The sequence below is a fragment of the Rhinoderma darwinii genome, chromosome 5, assembly GCF_050947455.1.
Source record: "Rhinoderma darwinii isolate aRhiDar2 chromosome 5, aRhiDar2.hap1, whole genome shotgun sequence".
Classification (NCBI taxonomy): Eukaryota; Metazoa; Chordata; class Amphibia; order Anura; family Rhinodermatidae; genus Rhinoderma; species Rhinoderma darwinii.
Window position 1 is genome coordinate 212,758,628 of NC_134691.1, and position 23,484 is coordinate 212,782,111.

At 42.5% G+C, this 23,484-nt stretch overlaps 5 pseudogenes; all 5 read right to left on the reverse strand.

Annotated features, from left to right (window-relative positions):
• Positions 1-4,539: 4,539 nt before the first annotated feature.
• LOC142654662 (U2 spliceosomal RNA) lies at positions 4,540-4,609 on the reverse strand (annotated as a pseudogene).
• Positions 4,610-5,866: 1,257 nt separating this feature from the next.
• LOC142654311 (U2 spliceosomal RNA) lies at positions 5,867-6,080 on the reverse strand (annotated as a pseudogene).
• Positions 6,081-12,605: 6,525 nt separating this feature from the next.
• LOC142654378 (U2 spliceosomal RNA) lies at positions 12,606-12,779 on the reverse strand (annotated as a pseudogene).
• A 2,968-nt stretch (positions 12,780-15,747) lies between these two features.
• On the reverse strand, positions 15,748-15,960 carry LOC142653983 (U2 spliceosomal RNA; annotated as a pseudogene).
• Positions 15,961-21,418: 5,458 nt separating this feature from the next.
• Positions 21,419-21,619, reverse strand: LOC142654341 (U2 spliceosomal RNA; annotated as a pseudogene).
• Between the last annotated feature and the right edge of the window lie 1,865 nt (positions 21,620-23,484).

Genomic DNA, 23,484 nt, shown 5'->3' on the forward strand with positions numbered 1-23,484 from the left:
GTGCTCCTTTGCTTCTGAGGCCGGTGCTTCAGTCCAGTAGCACGCTACGGCCACATGTGGGATATTTCCTAAAACTGCAGAAACTGGGCAACAAATATTGAGTTGCATTTCTCTGGTAAAACCTTCTGTGTTATAAAAAAAATTGTACTAAAAATTTATTTCTGCAAAAAAATATGAAATTTGTAAAATTCACCTCTACATTGCTTTAATTCCTGTGATATGTGTAAAGGGTTAAGACATTTTCTAAATGCTGTTTTGAATACTTTGAGGGGTGAAGTTTTTAAAATGGGGTGACTTTTTGGGGGTTTCTAATATATAAGGCCCTCAAAGCCACTTCACAACTGAACTGGCCCCTGTAAAAATGGCCTTTTGAAATTTTCTTGAAAATGTGAGAAATTGCTGCTAAAGTTCTAAGCCTTGTGAGGTCATAGAAAAATAAAAGGATGTTCAAAAAACAATGCCAATCTAAAGTAGACATATGGGGGATGTTAATTAGCAACAATTTTGGGTGGTATAACTGCCTGTCTTACAAGCAGATACATTTAAATTGAGAAAAATGCTAATTTTTGAAATTTTTCGCTACATTTTGGTGTTTTTCACAATTAAATACTGAACATATCGAGCAAATTTTGCCAGTAACATAAAGTCCAATGTGTCACGAGAAAACAATCTCAGAATCGCTTGGATAGGTGAAAGCATTCCGGAGTTATTACCACATAAAGTGACACATGTCAGATTTGAAAAATGAGGCTCTGTCAGGAAGGTCAAAAGTGGCTAAAGAGGGAAGGGGTTAAAATATTGTCAGTGTTTGTATCTCCATCAATATTGTCTAACAGGGTATGCTTATCGTTAATTTTCTTAAAAAAGTACCTGGAGCAGGTCTCATTTTCCTCGAGGTGTTTAATTTTTGAACGAAAGACAATTTCCTTACCTCTCTGCTCCAGGCACTGGGAGATCTCCTTCCTAATCTCCATAATCTCCTCCTCCACCTGCATACCCTGTTCTCTGAACTTGTATTGGGTCTGCAGACGGGTATTCAAATTAGCAAAAAAATCCTGTTTTTCTTTTGCTTTTCTCCTTCCGATTTTAATGAAAAAGTCTCTTATTTTTATTTTTATTTTCTCCCACCATGAGACTATGGACATATTTGGATGTCTTACCAGTCTGCAGCCCTTATAAAAGGTAATAAAATCAGATAAAATTTGCGGATCATCTAAAAGGGAAACGTTCATTTTCCAGGCTTTTTTGACAGTATTTTTCCCAATATCATTTTTAACTTTAAAATACAATAATTTATGATCAGATAAGACCTTGGGATTAAGATCACTATTAAAAGGCAGTACTTGATAAGAACAGAATATAAAATCGATCCTGGAGCTACAGTTCACATTGCTCCAGGTGACGCCGGCCTCTGCAGATAAATTGCTGTTACATTTCTTAAAAACATCAGTAAGTTTAAAATCTGTAACTATATCTTTTAATAATGATGAGGTTTTGTCATAATTCCTGCTTACTGAGCTAGAGAACCAGCGTTCCCCCTTTTAAAATACAATTAAAATCACCCGCTAAAACAAGTGGCTCTGAATCGTTTAAAAAAAGGGGTAAAATCTCTAGCATTCTAGCTCTTTAATTCTTGTCCGAGGACCCATAAAAATTTAAAAACTGCCATCTAATACCATCTATAAAAGCTTTGACCAATAAAATTCTACCTGGTAAAATTTCATTAAAACTGTCAATTAAAACGTTCCCTTTAAATAAAATGGCGACACCTGCGGCTCTGGAATCGTTAGACCCGGACCACACTGAAGGTCCGAGTCTCCAGTCTTCCTTATATTTGTTGTAGTTCGTGCGATGTGGGATACAGCATTCCTGTAGGAAAAAAACGGTGGCGGAAAAAATAGAAAGATAATCAAACAGGGCAGCTCTTCTCGTCTTGGAATGCACGCTCCTAACATTTAAGGAAATGCCACATAACTCTGCCATGAGGAAAAGGGAAAAGAGACAGTCTTATGTAATCTTACCCGAGGTGGCCTCAGCAGTCCTCGGCGTCACCAGAGACCTCACTCGAACTCTCATCGCCCTCCGACTTCAAACCAACTGTATAAGTTGAGGAGATTGGAGAGGAACTCATGTCAGACAGCTGACCCCCCGCCATACCTGAGGCACTGATCGAAAATGGGTCCCAGATGGACTCCACGGGCAAGGTTTCTGGAGCATCTCGTATGGCAGCCTCCTCCCCTACGATAGGGGCAGGAAACGCACTCGCGGCCGTTTCAGGGACTTCTGTCACCTCAGAGGTAGCTATGCTTGTCTACCCCAACTGGCGAGAAGGGGGGAGACCTTCAGCTGGTGCTTCCGGGGGCACGTCAACTGGTTTCCCTGCTTTCGCTCTAGCAGGTACTCCCATCGGCACCCCCGACTACGCCCTACGCCTTTTAGACCTTGCTGCCGCTCCGCCCGGGTCCTCTGCCTCAGGTACAGGCTAACCCAGCATCTCTTGCGGCCCAGGCGGATCAGCTTCATCCGAACTACCCATCTCCTCCGTTTCCTGAGGGGGCTTTTTCGTCCGCTGATCACTGGCTCTTCTCTTGAACCGCCTTTGCTCCTTTGGGTCACCTGTTTGGGGGGGGGTCTGCTGGAGGTGTCCATGTCGTTTGCCTCTTCACCTCTTGGTTCCTCTCCTTGTGCGGGGGCGATCTGGCCTGCTGGCTGCTCTGGACGCCTCGGCAGGACCTCGGGTTGTTCCGATCTGTGGGGACAAGTAGCATATAGATGACCAACTCGGCTGCAAAAACGACACCTTTTCCCCAGAGGGCAAGTTTTGGCCTCGTGCTCAGAGCTGCCACAATTCCTACAGGTGCTTTCGCAGAACTCTTTGGTGTGACTGTACTTTTGAAATTTTCTACAGAATGGAGGCATTCCTGTATAAAAAAGATCTCCTGCCATATCACCTAATTTAAAGCGTGCTGGCGGCAACATTATCCCCCCTGCTGTATTGGCATCTCTATAACAAGTTACTAAAAATCTCCACTTTGACGTCCAAACTCCAACTTCGTTCATTATTTTGCCAATACATTTTACACTTTTGAAATAGGGGGATAAAAAGGACATCACATCTTTTAAATCTGCAAACGGGCAGTACATTTTTATCACAATCATCTTAGTGATGTCCAACACATGTTCGTATAATTCAATACCGTCCAGTCTCGGATCGTATTTTACCATGTATGCCGCCAGCAGATCTTGGAACACTCCATTCTGTACAAAAGTTATGTCATATGTTCTTCTCCTTGGATAGTCTTGTACCGCTAATATCTCCCGCTTCTGAATGTTGAAAATGCCAACAAGCACGGTCTCCACCAAGAACTTCAGGCCGCAGGTTGTCGCCTTCTCTTCTGATACAATGACACGAATTGTATTCTTTATCCGGGCATACGCCGGTATCTCACCAGGACTTTCGTCCATGGTGAGGGGATTTCAGGAAAGTTACGCCACCCGTTGGTGACGTAACGTCTATGCAACTTCCCCTTTTCGGCCGAAACCTACACGGGGGTATGTGGATCGCAACCCGTTGCTCAGGACTAAGCCTCTCTCCCAAATAGCAGCACGGGTGTGAAGTCCAGGCGAACCTGGACGATCCCACGAGGCCGAGAGAGAGGGTACCTGAGCACCTCCCAACCAAGACCAGGCAGCACTGACTACAAGTAACCAGCCTTTTTTTTTTTTTTTTTTTTTTTTTTGAAAGCCCAAGTCGTGCTTTCTATCACCCAAGTGCATAAAAAGTGCAGAGGTGCCACACAAAAAGTGCACAAGGATGCGGTCTATCGCAGCCCTTCTCTTAAAAGAGAGAGGCCCCGCATAACCATTCCTCGACCCTCCAAGCCTTAGGCCTAGAGGATCAAGGATCGATGATCCCCCCTCGCCGAAGCTTAGAGAGACCCAACAACACTCCAAGGCTTCTACCTGGGCTGCCACCCCAGTGTCCACCTTGGAGCCTGCATCAAAGGTGCACCTCCCCTCCGAAGAAGGGAGGCCGGGTTGCAGGGGAAAACGGAACCAGATGGCCACACATTTTCCCCCTAGACCTCAGGAGGGTCCCAAAAGGGCACCGCATCCCAAAATCCTTGTGACAAAACGTGACAAACACACAGTGAAAAACAAAATTAAATAAGTGGATGTGCGCTGTGATACAGCCTGGACATCCGCCAGGTATAAAAAATTCCTCATCTCCCAGCCAGAAGGCCGGGAGAATAAAGGTGTGTGCTCATATAGCGTGAAAGAGAGTGCGTGCAAATGTGCCTTCACTCAGTGGGATCCCACCCCCAGTGAGTTAGGGCACCCCAGGGTCACCAGCCCTGGGGCACATAGCAACTCGGGCTTTCAAACTACCCGACCTCCTGACCTCGATCCGGCGGTCGCCTGGTCACCTACAAATGGTACCTTTAAACCAAATGCGTACACCAGAGCGATGACCGTTGTGGTTCCCTGCCCTCACCTCGGCGTTCTGTCATCCCCCTACGATGGCCCATCAACCACCGGCAGGGATGATTACTAACCTCAGCTTGAGCAGGTACTACACTTGATCTTAGCCAAAAGGCCGAGAAGCGATAACCCCAAAGTGGCGCGCGTTGCCCGAGCCTGCCCAATACTGCTGTTCACCCCTTGCAGCGATTCAGTCTACTCCTAGGCAATTCCATGGGGCCCTGCAGGCTCACACACTCACAGCTACACGGGAGGTGAATAAAGGCCGGAGAGGAAGCAAGACAGGATTTGCTTCTTTTGCTTGCACCACAATGCAGTGCTGAAAGAGGAGGAATCTACATAAAAACGCCTTCCTGGCAACGCCCAAATGCCCTCCTGCCGTGCAAACACTGGCAGCAGCAGCAGCAGTAAGTGCATGCCCACTGCCACCCCTTCTCCTTTCACACCTTGTATCAGCTTTAATCCAGTCCAGTGCTGCCTGCTGAGCAGCACTGACCAACACTGCCTGGGCCCAGGCTTTAATCTCTGAGGCCCCATTATGATGTCAGAAAGCTGGCTCTGGCTCCTGAGGGCTCCACTATGACACGTGCAAAGTTCCGTCTGAACTTTATATAAGACGGTGTGGCTCAGTCAGTCACTCAGTGTTGCCTGAGAGGGCAACACTGCAACAGCCGGCCCCCAGGCTGTCTTTTTTTTGCACAGCTAGTTGCCTCCAGGAGGCCACAAGAGGGAGACAAGAGACTGCAAAATGAAAAATAGGCATCCACCAACTTTACAGACAACTTCTCCTTGCTCCTACAACCTCCATCCTTGCACAGTTTGTTATTCTTCCAGGTAACATAGTAACAAATCCAAATTGCTGCTCTCTTTGTAGGCAAGCAAGGGTTTGTTGCAACTGCAATTCTTACTTCTTTGAAATGTAGGGACGACAGTACATTCCATCACATCCATCTAGTGTACACAGGTAGGTACATTGTGGCGGGCGGGCGGCCGGCCGGCTGCTTTAATGGCTGTTTGCTGTTCCCCTACTCCACTCCACTATTTGACTGTGGTGCTGCATCAATCAGTGGCTGGCTTGATGGCTGGCTCAGGTGCAGCTCTTAACTTACCTAGAAGGGAGGGCGGAGAGAAGACAAGGAAGGTGAATGAGCTGTTCCAATGTGAAATGCCAGAAACACAGAAACACAGAAGACACAAAACAAGAGGTGGCAATCTATAAATTAATTGCATTTAATAAATTAGCTCATTATCACACATGACTAAAAATGCATTGTCCAACAGGTGTTGAAATAATGGGATTAAAGGAGATGTGCAATGTGCAACAAAAAAACAATGGCAAACACAAAAAGCACTTTTGGAATCTGATTTTAGTGAACACATAAGGAAAGGGTGCACCGGTCCTGGAAATACTGCAATACCAGGTCAATGCGTGGAGTGGACAGAGCAAGCTCTATTTCCATCTCCCTGTTCTAAAAATCCATTTAATATATGGTCCCCAGATAGGGGACGTATCAGATATTAAACTGATAATAACAGATTTTTTTTTTAAGTTGGCTACCCCTTTTCAGGGGTGTCAATGATTTATTTCATAAAAAAATACAGTTTACAATAAAACCAACTTTTGTACAAATCAATAAAATCAATATTTCATTGCATTACATTACATAAAAGGGACATGGTGGCAAATCTTTATATGTTGGAGTTCCATTCTTTCACAAACCATTTATTAAGAAGGGTGGCATTTCTGTTTTTTGTCTAATAAATAATAAATGTACATTTCGCTAAAACAAAGACCTAAAACATCATCAGTAGATAAAACATCGTGCTTAAAAATCAGGATGTTCCTGGCCTTCCATAGAGCTTCTTTGGCGCAATTCATCGTCTTCCACGCTATTATCTTTTGGTTCGCGGTTGGGCATCCAAATAGTCCATATAAAATCTCTTCATAATTCAAGTCTTTCAGGTCTGCCATCTTTTCCAAAAGAGGGAATATTTTTTTCCAAAATTCCTTCGCAAAATCACACGTCCAAAAAATGTGTCGAACTGTTTCCTCGGCCTGGCAGCCTTCCCTCGGGCAGACGGCAGACCTCGCGAACCTCCTTCTCTATTGGAATGCCCGGCATGGAAGACATTGATGAATGCAGCTCCAGACCAGGTCTATCTGTGTATTAAAAAGATAAAACACATTAATAATTTTGAAGATAAAAGCACTTCGTTCCTCATTAAAATTCTCAATTCTGCTGACCGTCTCACTTTCTCTTAGGTTTTTAATTAATTTTTTACTATTTTTCAGCTCATTTACATTTTTTCCCTTCAGGTTGAATAAGGCCACTATCTTTTCTAAAATCACATAGTTTATTGAGAGTTTAAAAGCGTAAGGTGAGGATAAAACAATGTTGAACCACCCAAACCTTCGCATTAAAAACCCTGTATTAAAACGTAAAAAGTAGGACCAATAATGTTCTTTAAAAAGGGAATTAAAACAGAAACTGAAGAACTTGATTAAAAGAAACCTATTAAAATTCGGAAAATCTTTGCCACCCTTCGGTTTGGATTTCATCACAATCTCTCTTTTTAGTTTTTCCATTCTGGAACTCCAAAAGAAGGTAAAACATGCTTTAGTAATTTTTTGCAATAAAACCATGGGGGGAGGGAAAACCATACTCCGATATAAAAGCAGGGGTAAAATTACCATTTTAATAATTAAAACTTTTCCCTCCATGGTAAGTTTTCTCATGTTCCACATACATATTTTTTGATTTACCTTCTGCGCCACCATGTCCCAACTGATAAAACCATTATCGCACTCACTGAAGGAGATACCTAAAATTGTAATATTATCTGACACAGGGACGGGTATGTCTCTAAAAGCCATGCTTCCTATATTTAAAATATTACTTTTGTCGAAGTTCACCTTAAAACCGGAAGCACAGCAATAAAACTCAATTTGTCTGAGGGTTCTCTGAAGCGACAGGGTGTCCCTGCAAAAAACCACTACATCGTCCATGTACCCCACTGCTTTAGCCTCTACGCCGCCACCCCCGGGCAGGGGGACTCCACGTATTAACTTATCGCGGCGAATTGTACACAGTAGAGGCTCTAATGCGCAAATAAAAAGCAGTGGGGACAAGGGACACCCCTGCCTCACCCCTGAGTTTAAAATCACGTCCTGTGTCTTAAAACCATTCACTAAAATTTTGCTTGTGCAATCTTTATAAAAGGCTTTAAGTGATAATAAAAATCCTTCAGGTATACCCATACGCTCTAAAACCTTAAAAAGATAAAAATGAGAGACACGGTCGAACGCCTTCTCGAAGTCTATTGATAAAATGGCTAATTTACCTTTTCTAGACCTCGTGTCCTCAATCACATCTTTTATCAGGTTAAGATTATCCCAGATGCTGCGGCCTGGCACCCCACACACCTGGTTAGAGTGTACAATGTGGGGTATTATGGCTTTTAGTCTATTTGCGCACACTTTTGCCATTATTTTATAGTCGCTATTCAGAAGGGTTATTGGTCTCCAGTTCTTCAAAACTGCGACGTCACCTTTCTTATGTAGCAAAGAGACCTCACCCTTCCGCCAGGACTTAGGCAGCATCTTGGAATTAAAAACTTAATAAAAAAGGCTAAAAAGATCCTCTTTTAAAATGTCATAAAATTTGACATAAAACTCACTGGGTATACCATCCGGTCCGGGAACTTTTCCGGCTTTAAAACTCTTTACCGTTTCTAAAATCTCCTGCTCCGTCAGCTCCTGTAATAAAAAATTCTGGGAGACAGGGTCTAAAACAGTAGTAATCTCCTTCAGTGAGTCACGCATAAAATTATGATCCACAGTTTTAACACTAAAAAGGTCAGCATAAAACTCATGAACTTTACTTAAAATACCCTGTACATCTGACACACCTTCAATATTTTTAATAATAGCCTTTTTATTGTTAATTTTTTAAAAAAAGTACCTGATTTATTTGCCTTTCTGCTCCAGGCACTGAGCTATTTCTTTTTTTAAGTTAGTGATGTAAGTTTTAACGTCAATTTCATTATCTCTCATCTTGTACAGGGTCTGCAGACGGGTGCTGAGAATTTTAAAAAAAGCATGTTTTTCTCTGGCTTTCGCCACGCTCTTTTTAATAAAAAATTCCTTTATTCTTTTTTTTATTTTCTCCCACCATGCACTGATGGGAGTACGCATGTCTCTCCCCCGCCTGCATTTTTGGTAAAATTCAATAAAATCAGTAAAAACCTGTGGATCATCTAAAAGGGAAACATTTAACTTCCAGGACTTCTTACACACCAATTTATTAAAATCACGCTTTACATAAAATGATAAAAGCTTGTGATCTGAGAAAACATTAGTTAAAACTTCACAATTAAAAGGCAGTACATTCTCATTACAAAAAATAAAATGTATCCTGGAGCTACAGGTGGCGTTGCTCCAGGTAACGCCGGCTTCCTCTGGGCTGCTCCTATTACATTCTTTGTACACATCAGTTAATTTAAAATCATTTACAATATCTTTGAGCAGTCCAGAGGTCTTATCGTAATTCCTACTTGTAGCACTGGTAAGCCGGCGTTCCCCCCTCAGGATACAGTTAAAATCACCTGCGGGGATAAAAGGCTCAGTTGTATTAATAAAAAGAGGTAACATTTCTAGCATCTCTGCTCTCTCATTTTTGTCAGGTGAGCCGTAAAAATTTAAAAACTGCCATTTTACGCCGTCAATAAAAGCTTTAACCAATAAAATACGTCCTGGAAGAATCTCTTGAATAAAATCAATAAAAATGTTTCCCTTAAAAAGAATGGCGACCCCTGCTGATCTGGACTCGTTAGATCCAGACCAGAGTGATGGACCATACTTCCAATCCTCTTTGTATTTATGGTACTTCATTGCATGGGGAATGCCGCACTCCTGCAGGAAAAAAACAGAGGCTGCCAGGCCAGATAAAAAACTGAAGAGAGCAACCCTTCTGACTTTGGACTTGGCGCCCCTCACGTTGAGGGAGACCCCCTTTATTTCAGACATCGTGGAGTTTTAATTGTGTTAGTCTTGATTTTAAAAAATAAAATAATCGTGTTACTTAAAATCAGACTTGGCCTCCACCAGCAATACCAGAAATCTTGCTTGAACTCATCTCCCCGCCCTCGTCTGACTCAAGCGAGAAAGGGGATGTGATTCAGGAGAGGAACTACCTTCAGTGAGAGTCGAGCCAACAGCCCTCATCTCGTATCCCAGATTCACACAGCCTTACCTGGGTCTCTAGCGGCTCACCATATAGGTCTGTATCGGGTGGGTACCCCAAGGGCCCCGCCGCTCCCCCCTGAGGCCGTGCAGGCTGTGCAGGCCGTTCTAGAGGGGGAGGTTGCGCACATGGCGGGGTGTCGGTTGGCTCGGGGGGAACAGCGCCCACCCTCCTCACCAGTAACGACGAGGGGGTGGTCCTAGGAGGAGCCTCACTTTCCTTTACAGACGTATCCATTTGCTCCTCCCCTGTCACCCCCCTACCGGCACGCTCCTGTTTACCCTTTTTACGGGGACCCACTTTCAGCCAACCTTCCTCCTCAGACTCCGTATCTAGAGACCCAGGATTGGGAGCGGGCCCGGTATCCACTGAGCAACCAGCACTTTGGGATGCCTCAGTTATCTCACTGGCCTGCCCCTTCTCAGCCTTACGTTTGGCTTGGCGCTTTTATTTCGCACTGGGCTCCCTTTTCTCCTCTGAGGCTGTTGGCTGTGAGGTACCTGTTTTGGCTCCAACAGACCTTACTCTTGAAGCCCAGGTACCCCGCTGCTCCTTTGCAGCACTGGCTTGTTCCTCTCCCTGAGGGCGGGGCTGGTCCACTGGTGGAGCACGTGGGGGCGCCCCGGGTTGCTCTTCTCCGCTTCGGTACCTATGAGGACAAGAGAAATACAAGTGACCAGTTTTTTGACAAAAGTTGCATTTTTTTTCTTCTGTGCACTCCCTTATATTGTGCTCTTTGCTTCCACAGTTTCTGCAGGTGACATCTCAGTTAAAACTGGTATGTCCATAGGTACCCCAAGCCCTGCAGAAGTTTGGCATCCCTGAGAAGTAGAGGTCGCCATTCACATTTCCAATTTTAAAACGAGCCGGTGGTAATCTCGTTTCTTGGGTGGAGGGGTCCTTAATCAGCGTAACTGAAAACTTCCATTTGGCGGTCCACACTCCACACTCGTTCATCACTTTCCCCAGGAGTTTGACATTTTTGAAGTAGGCAGCTAGAAATGCTGCCACTTCCATATCTCTCACATATGGGGAATACATTTTAATCGCCACGAGTTTTGTTACTTCAAATTCGTGCTCTACTACCTTGACTCCCGCTGCTACGAGTTCACCTTGTTTCCTCTCAGCTCGGTCCATAGCATCACGGAGTATTCCTTCTCCCATGAAGGTGACATCGTAAATTCCTCGCTTCAGGTAGTCCTGGATAGCCAAGAGCTCGTTCTTGTGGACCGCCAGCAGATCTTCCAAAATGGCGTGGACTAAAAATTTAATACCACGGGGACCGTCTCCACCCTCTGCCACGATAAATCGTGCAGAATTCTTAAGCCGGGCGTACACCGGCACCGCATCGGGTTCGCCTGCCATTAGCGTGGCCAGGTCAAACGGCACAGCTTTTGCTGCGCCCCTTGACTTACGGAGACCAAGGGGCTGGGGGGGATCGCAACTCGTTGCTCAGGACTAAGCCTCTCTCCCAAATAGCAGCACGGGGGTGAAGTCCAGGCGAACCTGGACGATCCCCCGAGGCCGAGAGAGAGGGTACCGGAGCACCTTCTGACTAAAAACCTTCTGTACAAGTACACTTGGTCCTAGCCAAAAGGCCGAGAAGCGATAACCCCAAAGTGGCGCGCGTTGCCCGAGCCTGCCCAATACTGCTGTTCACCCCTTGCAGCGATTCAGCCTACTCCTAGGCAATTCCATGGGGCACAGCCGGCTCGCACACTCACACAAGCACAGCTAGGCGGGAGGTGAATAAAGGCCGGAGAGGAAGCTACACAGGATTTGCTTCTTTTGCTTGCACCACAATGCAGTGCTGAAAGAGGAGGAATCTACATAAAAACGCCTTCCTGGCAACGCCCAAATGCCCTCCTACCGTGCAAACACTGGCAGCAGCAGCAGTAAGTGCATGCCCACAGCCACCCCTTCTTCCTTCACATCTTGTATCAGCTGTAATCCAGTCCAGTGCTGCCTGCTGAGCAGCACTGACCAACACTGCCTGGGCCCAGGCTTTTATCTCTGAGGCCCCATTATGATGTCATAAAGCTGGCTCTGGCTCCTGAGGGCTGTACTATGACACGTGCAAAGTTCCGTCTGAACTTTATATAAGACGGTGCTGCTCAGTCAGTCACTCAGTGTTGCCTGAGAGGGCAACACTGCAACAGGCGGCCCCCAGGCTGTCTTTTTTTTGCACAGCTAGTTGCCTCCAGGAGGCCACAAGAGGGAGACAAGGGACTGCAAAATGGAAAATAGGCATCCACCAACTTTACAGACAACTTGTTCTCCTTGCTCCTACAACCTCCATCCTTGCACAGTTTGTTATTCTTCCAGGTAACATAGTAACAAATCCAAATCGCTGCTCTCTTTGTAGGCAAGCAAGGGTTTGTTGCAACAGCAATTCTTAATTCTTCTTGAAATGTAGGGATGACAGTACATTCCATCACATCCATCTAGTGTACACAGGTAGGTCCATTGTGGCGGGCGGGCGGCTGGCTGCTTTAATGGCTGTTTGCTGTTCCCCTACTCCACTCCACTATTTGACTGTGGTGCTGCATCAATCAGTGGCTGGCTTGATGGCTGGCTCAGGTGCAGCTCTTTAACTTACCTAGGAGGGAGGGCGGAGAGAAGACAAGGAAGGTGAATGAGCTGTTCCAAATTGAAATGCTGGAAACACAGAAACACAGACGACACAAAACAAGAGGTGGCCATCTATTCATTAATTAATTGCATTTAATAAATTAGCTCATTATCACACATGACTGTAAAAATGCATTGTCCAACAGGTGTTGAAATAATGGGATTAAAGGAGATGTGCAATGTGCAACAAAAAAACAATGGCAAACACAAAAAGCATTTTTGGAATCTGATTTTAGTGAACACATAAGGAAAGGGTGCACCGGTCCTGGAAATACTGCAATACCAGGTCAATGCGTGGAGTGGACAGAGCAAGCTCTATTTCCATCTCCCTGTTCTAAAAATCCATTTAATATATGGTCCCCAGATAGGGGACGTATCCGATATTAAACTGATAAGAACAGATTTTTTATTTTTTATTTTAATCCTCTTCTATCACCAACTCTTTCATGACACCTTGTTTTTCTACATCACTCAACTTACCATCCAAAACTTTTAGCACATCACTTTCCATATCTTCATCTCTCCACTTATTTGCATACAAATCCTCATAAAAACTCGCAACTTCTTCACTTACTCCATCACCGCTCACCTAATTGCCATCTCTTCCAACCAACACATTCATACTTTGTCTTTTACTAAAGACTTTTTGGAAAAAAAAACTGCTACACTTCTCATCAAACTCCATTTTATCTAATTTTGCCCTATAAATAATACTTTTTCTCACATTTTGTGAAGCGATTTTGACTCCCATATTGCCCAAAAACTTTTAGCTCATGGAGAACACTGAAAAAACAGAACAAAGGAAAAACATTATCTATAAAGTTCCACCACCATCCACAACGTCCGCAATGTCTTCCTCCAGCGTTTGCGACGAAGAGCCGGCTTGCGGGGTTTGGTTTTCACCCTCCTCACTACGTCTTTTCTTGAAAACCCTCCTCTGCACGCACAATGCTTGGCCATCTTCGTCTGATTCATCCCCACCACGCTCCCTTTGACTCTTTACCGTCTCTGAGCTTGATGGGAACTCATGAATATTCGTTGGATCTGATTCATGCACCGCCTCCCCTGCCTCTTCAAACAGCTCCTCAAAGTGTCTCATCAGGGGTAAGAAAGGGTGGGGCCCACCTGGTTGTAAAATCTGTGGCTCACTTACTTTCAGCTTCTGTGCTCCGCCCGAGTCTTTCACCACACTAGCATAGGACTTTACCTGTTGCATTTGTCTTTGCTTTCTTTGCTCCTCCTGTCTCTGCTGTGCTGCTTTGGTTTTTTCCTCATTCGCAGCCCTTTGAGCATCTGCTACAGGACAAAACTTGTACATATGGTCAGTCCCCCCACACGCATCACAGGATTTTGGGGTGGGGCACTCACCTGCAGTGTGGCCTTCTTGTTGGCAATTTCTGCAACACACTGATTTATCACAGAAGACCTGTGTGTGGCCAAAGGAAAAACATTTCCTGCAATACCTTGGCTGTCCTGGATAACTTAGAAAACCACGGTGCCCTGCGACAGAGAAACTTGACGGTGGGTGTTGAAAACCCCCAACACAGTTTAGGTCACGTTTCAGCTTGACTTGAAATCTGTACTTACAGTTAAAAATCCCTAGGATGTTGGTCTGTGCAACTCCTCCTTTCACATACTCACAGTACTTGAGCAGGAAATCCACCAGCAGATCAATCTTGGTGTAAGGGTTATACACATGTACAAGCAAGTTAATTTAATTGAATCCAAACAATGGTGTAACTTTAACTCCTTGCATCATGGGATCTTCAGTGTTGTTTCTCAGCCACTCATATACATTAAGGCAAGTAAAATCCTCATGGAACGTGACATCGTACGCACCTGTTTTTGGAAAGTCCTGTACAGCATAGATGTCTTGCCTTTCTGCTCCAGCCTTTTTTTCGATAAGATCTGCAACCACAAATTTCACGTTGTTCTTGTTGGCTTCTCTCGGGGGCACTTCAATCCGGATGGTATTCTTGATGGCAGCCATTCTTCACAATAAACCTGTCGGTACAAAACCACAGCAAAAAAAGTTTCCCGTAAACGGAAACGGAGGATCGCTGCAAACTCGCACCTCCAGCCCAAACCAGGCAATAAACCTGATATGAGCCAAAAGGCCGAGAAGCGTTAACCCCAAAGTGGCGCGCGTTGCCCAATACTGCTGTTCACCCCTTGCAGCGATTCAGCCTACTCCTAGGCAATTCCATGGGGCCCTGCAGGCTCACACACTCACACAAGCACAGCTACGCGGGAGGTGAATAAAGGCCGGAGAGGAAGCTACACAGGATTTGCTTCTTTTGCTAGCACCACAATGCAGTGCTGAAAGCGGAGGGAATCTACATAAAAACGCCTTCCTGGCAACTCCCAAATGCCCTCCTGCCGTGCAGATAAACACTGGCAGCGGCAGCAAGTGCATGCCCACAGCCACCCCTTGTTTCTTCAAACCTTGTATCAGCTGTAATCCAGTCCAGTGCTGCCTGCTGAGCAGCACTGACCAACACTGCCTGGGCCCAGGTTTTTATCTCTGAGGCCCCATTATGATGTCATAAAGCTGGCTCTGGCTCCTGAGGGCTCCACTATGACACGTGCAAAGTTCCGTCTGAACTTTATATTAGACGGTGCTGCTCAGTCAGTCACTCAGTGTTGCCTGAGAGGGCAACACTGCAACAGGCGGCCCCCAGGCTGTCTTTTTTTTTGCACAGCTAGTTGCCTCCAGGAGGCCACAAGAGGGAGACAAGGGACTGCAAAATGGAAAATAGGCATCCACCAACTTTACAGGCAACTTCTCCTTGCTCCTACAACCTCCATCCTTGCACAGTTTGTTATTCTTCCAGGTAACATAGTAACAAATCCAAATTGCTGCTCTCTTTGTAGGCAAGCAAGGGTTTGTTGCAACTGCAATTCTTACTTCTTTGAAATGTAGGGACGACAGTACATTCCATCACATCCATCTAGTGTACACAGGTAGGTCCATTGTGGCGGGCGGGCGGGCGGCTGGCTGCTTTAATGGCTGTTTGCTGTTCCCCTACTCCACTCCACTATTTGACTGTGGTGCTGCATCAATCAGTGGCTGGCTTGATGGCTGGCTCAGGTGCAGCTCTTTAACTTACCTAGGAGGGAGGGCGGAGAGAAGACAAGGAAGGTGAATGAGCTGTTCCAAATTGAAATGCTGGAAACACATAAACACAGACGACACAAAACAAGAGGTGGCAATCTATTCATTAATTAATTGCATTTAATAAATTAGCTCATTATCACACATGACTGTACAAATGCATTGTCCAACAGGTGTTGAAATAATGGGATTAAAGGAGATGTGCAATGTGTAAGACAAAAACAATGGCAAACACAAAAAACACTTTTGGAATCTGATTTTAGTGAACACATAAGGAAAGGGTGCACAGGTCCTGGAAATACTGCAATACCAGGTCAATGCGTGGAGTGGACAGAGCAAGCTCTATTTCCATCTCCCTGTTCTAAAAATCCATTTAATATATGGTCCCCAGATAGGGGACGTATCAGATATTAAACTGATAAGAACAGATTTTTTATTTTATTTATTTTTTCTACTCAGATTTGAAATCTTAAAGCGCAAAACATAGGTTGAAAGTTTTCATCAAAACCATCATTGTAGTATGAATATATAATTTTCATGATCTTATCCATTTTTTAATTGTTATTATTACTTTTTTTTTCTCTTTTTTTTTAATATGTTTTGTTTTCGGTTTTTGTTTTTTTAATTATATTTTAACTTTTTTTTTTTAACAGGAATAACAAAGAAGAAAACACTACAAGATTACACATCACAAGGTAAGTACATTCCACATTTCTTGTTTCCAAATCTCATTTGCTCTCGCAGTACCTAGTAATAATTTCTCTCTCCAGAAATATACATACAGATAGCTTAAACATAGTTTAAGACAGTTTTCAACAGATAGCTCATCTCTTTTAAATAATACAATATTTCTTGCTTTCCATAAAGCCATCTTAACACATGTAAATATTAACCATACGACTTTAAAATCCTCTTTACCAATGCCCAATCCATAAAACATCATATTAAAATCAAAATGATAAATTTTGCTCAAATATTTAACTAAGATGCTAACTTTCCTCCAAATCTTTTGTGCAAATGAGCAATTCCAAAAAATATGCGTTGGCGTTTCACTTCCGCTACATCTTACTCTTGGGCATCTTTCATGTCTTACCAAACCTCTTCTATGCTGAAATTCTCTTGTAGGTAAGCAATCCTTCAACATACACCACAACAGGTCCTTATGTTCGTTAGACAAGTAAAACAGGTTAACATTGATCCAAATACCTTGTACAATTCCTACAGAGAAACCTGTTAGAGAACTCATAATTTTCCTCTCATCTAAGATCTTTAACACTTTTTTATGATTAGTAATAATACTTAAGTCAGATTTTAACAACTCAAACTCCCTTAAAATTTTCTCTAAAATAATATAATGTTCTGGTGGTAAAAACTTATATGGTCTGTTTAAGTCAATTTCTAACCACTTGTATTTCCTTATATAAAACCCAAGATTATAAATAAGAAAAGTTTTTATCTTTGAACTGGGCCCCAATAAAGTGCTTGTACAATAGGCCAAATATTTAATATACAAAAAAGACCTAATATCGGGGAAGCCTTTCCCTCCTTTATTCCTAGGTTTATAAAACTCCTCCCTTTTGACTCTTTCCATATTTGATTTCCATAGGAAATAAAAACAGATTTTAATAAGTTCTTTCATGATATTATTTGGGGGGATAAAAACAGCAGATATGTACAAAATCATGGGGAGTAAAACCTGTTTTATGATCAAAATTTTACCTTCAAAAGTCAAAGTTCGCAAATTCCAAAAGGAAATCTTTTTCCTTACCCTTTCCAGCAAGGATTCCCAATTTTTTATTAGAAAAGAGATTATGTTATAAGTATCTACAAGGTATATGGAAAGGTAAATCTAGTTTTTCAGGTGGAAAAAGCTTTTTCAAAATTAAAGGAGATCAAAGCTAAATCCTGATTGCGGTCCTTGCTGTCCCAAATAATATCCCGTAGCAAAACCAAAGAATCGACAATTTTTCTTTTTGGCACAGCGCATGTCTGGTCAACCCCAATTATTGATGCTATCACTTTTTTTAAACGATTACCTAACCATTTTGCATAAATTTTATAATCGGTGTTCAGTAGCGTAATTGGCCTCCAATTCTTGATTAATTTTTTATCACCTTTTTTAAAAATTAAAACAATAAGACCCTCCAACCAGGACTCTGGGATTATTAATGAAGATTCAATTTGAGAAAAAACTTTGAACACATCCTCACCTATCACATCCCAAAATTTTTTATAGAATTCTATTGGTAGACGATCCATACCAGGGGTTTTTAAATTCTGAAAACTATTAATCGTATCTACTATTTCATTTTTAGTAAATTCCTCCTCTAAAAACATCATCTCATCAGTGCTAAGCTTTTTATCTAACAACCCCATAAAATGTTCCTTTAAAGAGGCATCAAGCACCTTTTCGGAAAATAATTCCTCATAAAATTTTTTTGCTTTTAATAATTTCTCTTCACGGTTTGTTTCCCCTTCTAGACACTCAATAAAATCTTTTTTCCCGTTAATTTTTAAAAAAAAGAAATGAGAGCATTTCTCATCCTTTTCAAGGATTCTTACACGAGAGTTGAAAATAATCTCTTTCCCTTTTTCTTTTAATAAATTATTTATCTGACTTTTTACATCCTCAATTTGATCATCCATTTCTTTACCATTGTTTCTAAATAGGTAAAAACACTGGAGCCTAGAACTAAGATCAATGTATAGTTTCTTTTTTGCATAGGCTATCTTCTTCCCATATTTAACAAAGAAGGTTTTAAAACCCCTCTTCATGAAATCCCACCACTCCAATACATTATTAAACTCGCCCTCTTTTTGTTTTAGTTTATCATAAAACTTACAGAATTCTTCTTTAACCTTATTTCCTTCCAAGAGGGACACATTAAGTTTCCAGTGTGATGGCACCTTACCTTCTGAAACCTCATAATCTAGTGTACATTCAATGAACTTGTGATCTGTAAAACAACTATCAAAGGATTTAAAAGAAGAACACATCAAATCACTAGATACAAAAATATAATCTAGTCTAGATGAGCATCCACGATTACTCCAAGTAAGCTCATACTCTTTCCTTTTTCCACCTAGTTCCCAGGTATCTTTAAGGTTACAGGCAGAAAGAATATTTTTCAAAACAGATACTGATCCTTCTTTTTTTTTACAGATTTGACAGTTAAAATCACCACCAATGATGATGGGATCTGAACCAACTGTAGTAACTCAAAAAGGTGAATTCTCAAATTTTTTTCTGTATTTGCATATATGCAAAAACACTTGATTTTTTTGCTATCTTTTAAAACCTCCACCATAAGTATGCGCCCTGGGTATATTTCTTCATGCCTAACAATTTCCCAATCTTTAGAACATAAAAAACCTATCCCGTCACTTTTGAATTCGTTTCCACCTGAAAAACTAGATTTACCTTTCCATATACCTTGTAGATACTTATAACATAATCTCTTTTCTAAATTACATTCCTGTAAGAAAACAGTCATAATTTTCATTATTAAAAAAATCATAAATGGCTGTACGTTTATATTGGTTATTAAACCCCTGAACATTCAGGGAGGCAGCCCTGATCATCTTTTAACCAAGATGCCAGGGCTTTCTCCCCCGCCCTCATCGGTAAATGGTGGAGAAGTATCAATATTCAGATCTTCAGCTCCAGATGAGTCAGAGGGAGAAATATCTCCAAGAAGATCATAAACCTTGCTTTTCTTCCCACTTTGGTCAGTCTCTTCATCACTCACTTTCTCTTCTTCTCTAGTATATCTTTTTAAACTTTTTGTTGCCACCTCCATCTCCTCCTGAGCACCAGACGAACCTGCTTGCCCAGGGGGTGAAAGGGGAGTCTCCAACACCACAGTTAATTCCTCTTTTTTCTTCTCCTTTTTCTCTTTTGATATTTTTTTCTCTTTTTATATTTTTTTCTCTTTTTCTACCACTAAAGCCTCCACACCTGAGGATTTTGTTTTCCCCTGGGAGCTCTTTTTATCCTTCTTTTTTTCCTCTTTTTTTTCCTTGCCCTTATTCTGTACCACAGAACCTATAGGAGCCTGCGCCTCTTCTGGAGGCACGAAGTCCTCATCTGACAAAATTTCCTCCTCTCTTTTCTTAGGACAATCTGTTTCCTGATGAACGGAATCATGGCATTTCATGCAACGCTTACAGGCCATGTCAGCATGTCCATATTTGCGACATCTACGACAATATTGGGGCATCCCTGTAAAAAAAGATAACCCCTACTTCTGTTGATGAAAATAATAGGGGGTGGTCTCAGAACACCACCTTCAGCAGTCGGATCTTTTTTAAAGACCACACTGTAGATCCTTTTCCCATTCCATGCACCGAAATTAGTAATCCCATGTTTCTTAAGGGTCACCTTCTCACAAAAGTTGTACAAAAAGGATGTGACTTCCATATCAGAAATAAATGGGTTGTACATTTGCACTGTCAGCAGTTTATATTGATATTGAAACAAAGGAAGGACCTTTACTCCCTCCAACATAGCATGTCCTCTATTTCGCTCATAGAGAGCATACGCTGATTCACAAATCCCACAAGAGTTCAAAGTAACATCGTGAATTCCACGGGAGTTAAACGATTGAACACAAAAATAATCCCCATCCTTGATCTTCAGGATAGGACCAAACACATTGGAATAAAGAAACCCCAGTTCTTTTACCTGGCGGTATTGCGGCGAGATGACAAAACGAATCGTGTCCTTCAAAGGAGTATCATCCGCAAAGAAGTCCTGGAAATTATCCGATCTTCCTTCCATCGTTCCAAATGAAAAATATACTCACAGCCCAGAAATCCAAGCTACACAGGATTTGCTTCTTTTGCTAGCACCACAATGCAGTGCTGAAAGCGGAGGAATCTACATAAAAACGCCTTCCTGGCAACGCCCAAATGCCCTCCTGCCGTGCAGATAAACACTGGCAGCGGCAGCAAGTGCATGCCCACAGCCACCCCTTGTTCCTTCACACCTTGTATCAGCTTTAATCCAGTCCAGTGCTGCCTGCTGAGCAGCACTGACCAACACTGCCTGGGCCCAGGCTTTTATCTCTGAGGCCCCATTATGATGTCATAAAGCTGGCTCTGGCTCCTGAGGGCTCCACTATGACACGTGCAAAGTTCCGTCTGAACTTTATATAAGACGGTGCGGCTCAGTCAGTCACTCAGTGTTGCCCGAGAGGGCAACACTGCAACAGGCGGCCCCCAGGCTGTCTTTTTTTATCACAGCTAGTTGCCTCCAGGAGGCCACAAGAGGGAGACAAGGGACTGCAAAATGGAAAATAGGCATCCACCAACTTTACAGACAACTTCTCCTTGCTCCTACAACCTCCATCCTTGCACAGTTTGTTATTCTTCCAGGTAACATAGTAACAAATCCAAATTGCTGCTCTCTTTGTAGGCAAGCAAGGGTTTGTTGCAACTGCAATTCTTACTTCTTCTTGAAATGTAGGGACGACAGTACATTCCATCACATCCATCTAGTGTACACAGGTAGGTCCATTGTGGCGGTCGGGCGGGCGGGCGGGCGGCTGGCTGGCTGGCTGCTTTAATGGCTGTTTGCTGTTCCCCTACTCCACTCCACTATTTGACTGTGGTGCTGCATCAATCAGTGGCTGGCTTGATGGCTGGCTCAGGTGCAGCTCTTTAACTTACCTAGGAGGGAGGGCGGAGAGAAGACAAGGAAGGTGAATGAGCTGTTCCAATTTGAAATGCCGGAAACACAGAAACACAGACGACACAAAACAAGAGGTGGCAATCTATAAATTAATTGCATTTAATAAATTAGCTCATTATCACACATGACTGTAAAAATGCATTGTCCAACAGGTGTTGAAATAATGGGATTAAAGGAGATGTGCAATGTGCAAGACAAAAACAATGGCAAACACAAAAAGCACTTTTGGAATCTGATTTTAGTAAACACATAAGGAAAGGGTGCACCGGTCCTGGAAATACTGCAATACCAGGTCAATGCGTGGAGTGGACAGAGCAAGCTCTATTTCCATCTCCCTGTTCAAAATATCCATTTAATATATGGTCCCCAGATAGGGGACGTATCAGATATTAAACTGATAAGAACAGATTTTTTTTTTTTCAGTTGGCTACCCCCTCGCGGGGGTGTCAATGATTTATTATAAAAAAGTACAGTTTACAATAAATTCCACTTTTTACATTGAATAAAAACAACAAGAAAAATTCAATTTACATTAAAATCCATAAAAGGGACATGGTGGTGAAACATTAGATATTGGAGTTCCAGTCTCTCACAAACCATTTTCTTGAAAGGGTGGCATTCCTTTTTTTATCTAATAAATAGTACATATACATATCACTAAAACAAAGTCCTAAAACGTCATCAATTGCTAAAACATCATGCTTAAAAATCAGGATGTTCCTGGCCTTCCAAAGAGCTTCTTTTGCACAGTTCATCGTCTTCCATGCTATACTTTTTTGATCCGGGGTAGGGCATCCAAAAAGTCCATACAAAAAGTTATCATAGCTTAAGTCCTTCAGGTCTGCCATCTTCACCAATAAAGGGAATATTTTTTTCCAAAATTCCTGTGCAGAGTTGCAAGTCCAAAAAATGTGTCGAACCGTCTCTTCCGCCTGGCAGCCTTCCCTCGGGCAGATGGCAGACCTCGCAAATCCTCGTCTGTGTTGGAATGCCCTGCATGGAAGACATTGATGAACGCAGCTCCAGGCCAGGTCCATCTGTGTGTTAAAAATATAAAACACATTAATAAACTTCCAAATAAAAGCACAACGTTCTTCACTAAAATGTTCAATATTGCAGACTAGTTCTTTGTCTCTTAGGTCCTTTATTATTTTTTTGCTGTTTTTAAGTTCTGACACACTTTTCCCTCTTAAATTGAACAAGGTCACTATTTTCTCTAAAATTTCATAGTTGGCTGGTAAATTAAAAGCATAGGGGGAAGTTAAATTAATATCAAACCACCCCAGCCTCCTCATAAAAAAAACCCAGTGTTAAAACGTAAGAAATAAGACCAGTGATGTTCTTTAAAAAGGGAATTAAAACAATAACTAAAGAACTTTATTAAAAGGAACCTATTAAAATCAGGAAAATCTTTGCCACCCTTTGGTTTGGATTTCATGACAGTTTCTCTTCTCAATTTCTCCATTCTGGAACTCCAAAAGAAGGTAAAACACGTTTTTATTATTTTACGTAATAAAACAGTTGGGGGAGGAAACACCATGCTTACGTATAAAAGAAGGGGTAAAATGACCATTTTGATAATTAAAACCTTTCCCTCCATGGTTAGTTTCCTCAAGTTCCACATACATATTTTTTTGTTTACCTTCTGCGCCACCATGTCCCAACTTATAAAACCATTGTCGCACTCACTGAAGGAGATACCTAAAATAGTAACAGAATCTGACACAGGTACTGGTATATCTCTAAAAACCATGCTTCCTATGTTTAAAATGTTACTTTTTCTGAAATTCACCTTAAAACCGGAAGCACAGCAATAAAACTCTATTTGTCTGAGGGCTCTCTGAAGCGACACGGTGTCCCTGCATAAAACCGCAACATCGTCCATGTACTCCACTGCTTTGGCCTCTATGCCGCCTCCCCCCGGAAGGGGAGCTCCACAAACTAATTTGTCGCGGCGAATCGCACACAGTAAAGGCTCCAACGCGCAAATAAAAAGCAGTGGGGACAAGGGACACCCCTGCTTCACCCCCGAGTTTAAAATTACCTCCTGTGTCATAAAACCATTCACTAAAATTTTGCTAGTGCAGTTTTTATAAAAGGCTTTAAGTGATAATAAAAATCCTTCAGGAATACCCATCCGCTCTAAAACCTTAAAAAGATAAAAATGAGAAACACGGTCAAACGCCTTTTCAAAGTTTACATCTTCTAGACCTCGTGTTCTCAATTACGTCCTTAATAAGATTTAGATTATCCCAGATGCTGCGGCCTGGCACCCCACACACCTGGTTAGTGTGTATGATGTGGGGTATTATGGCTTTCAG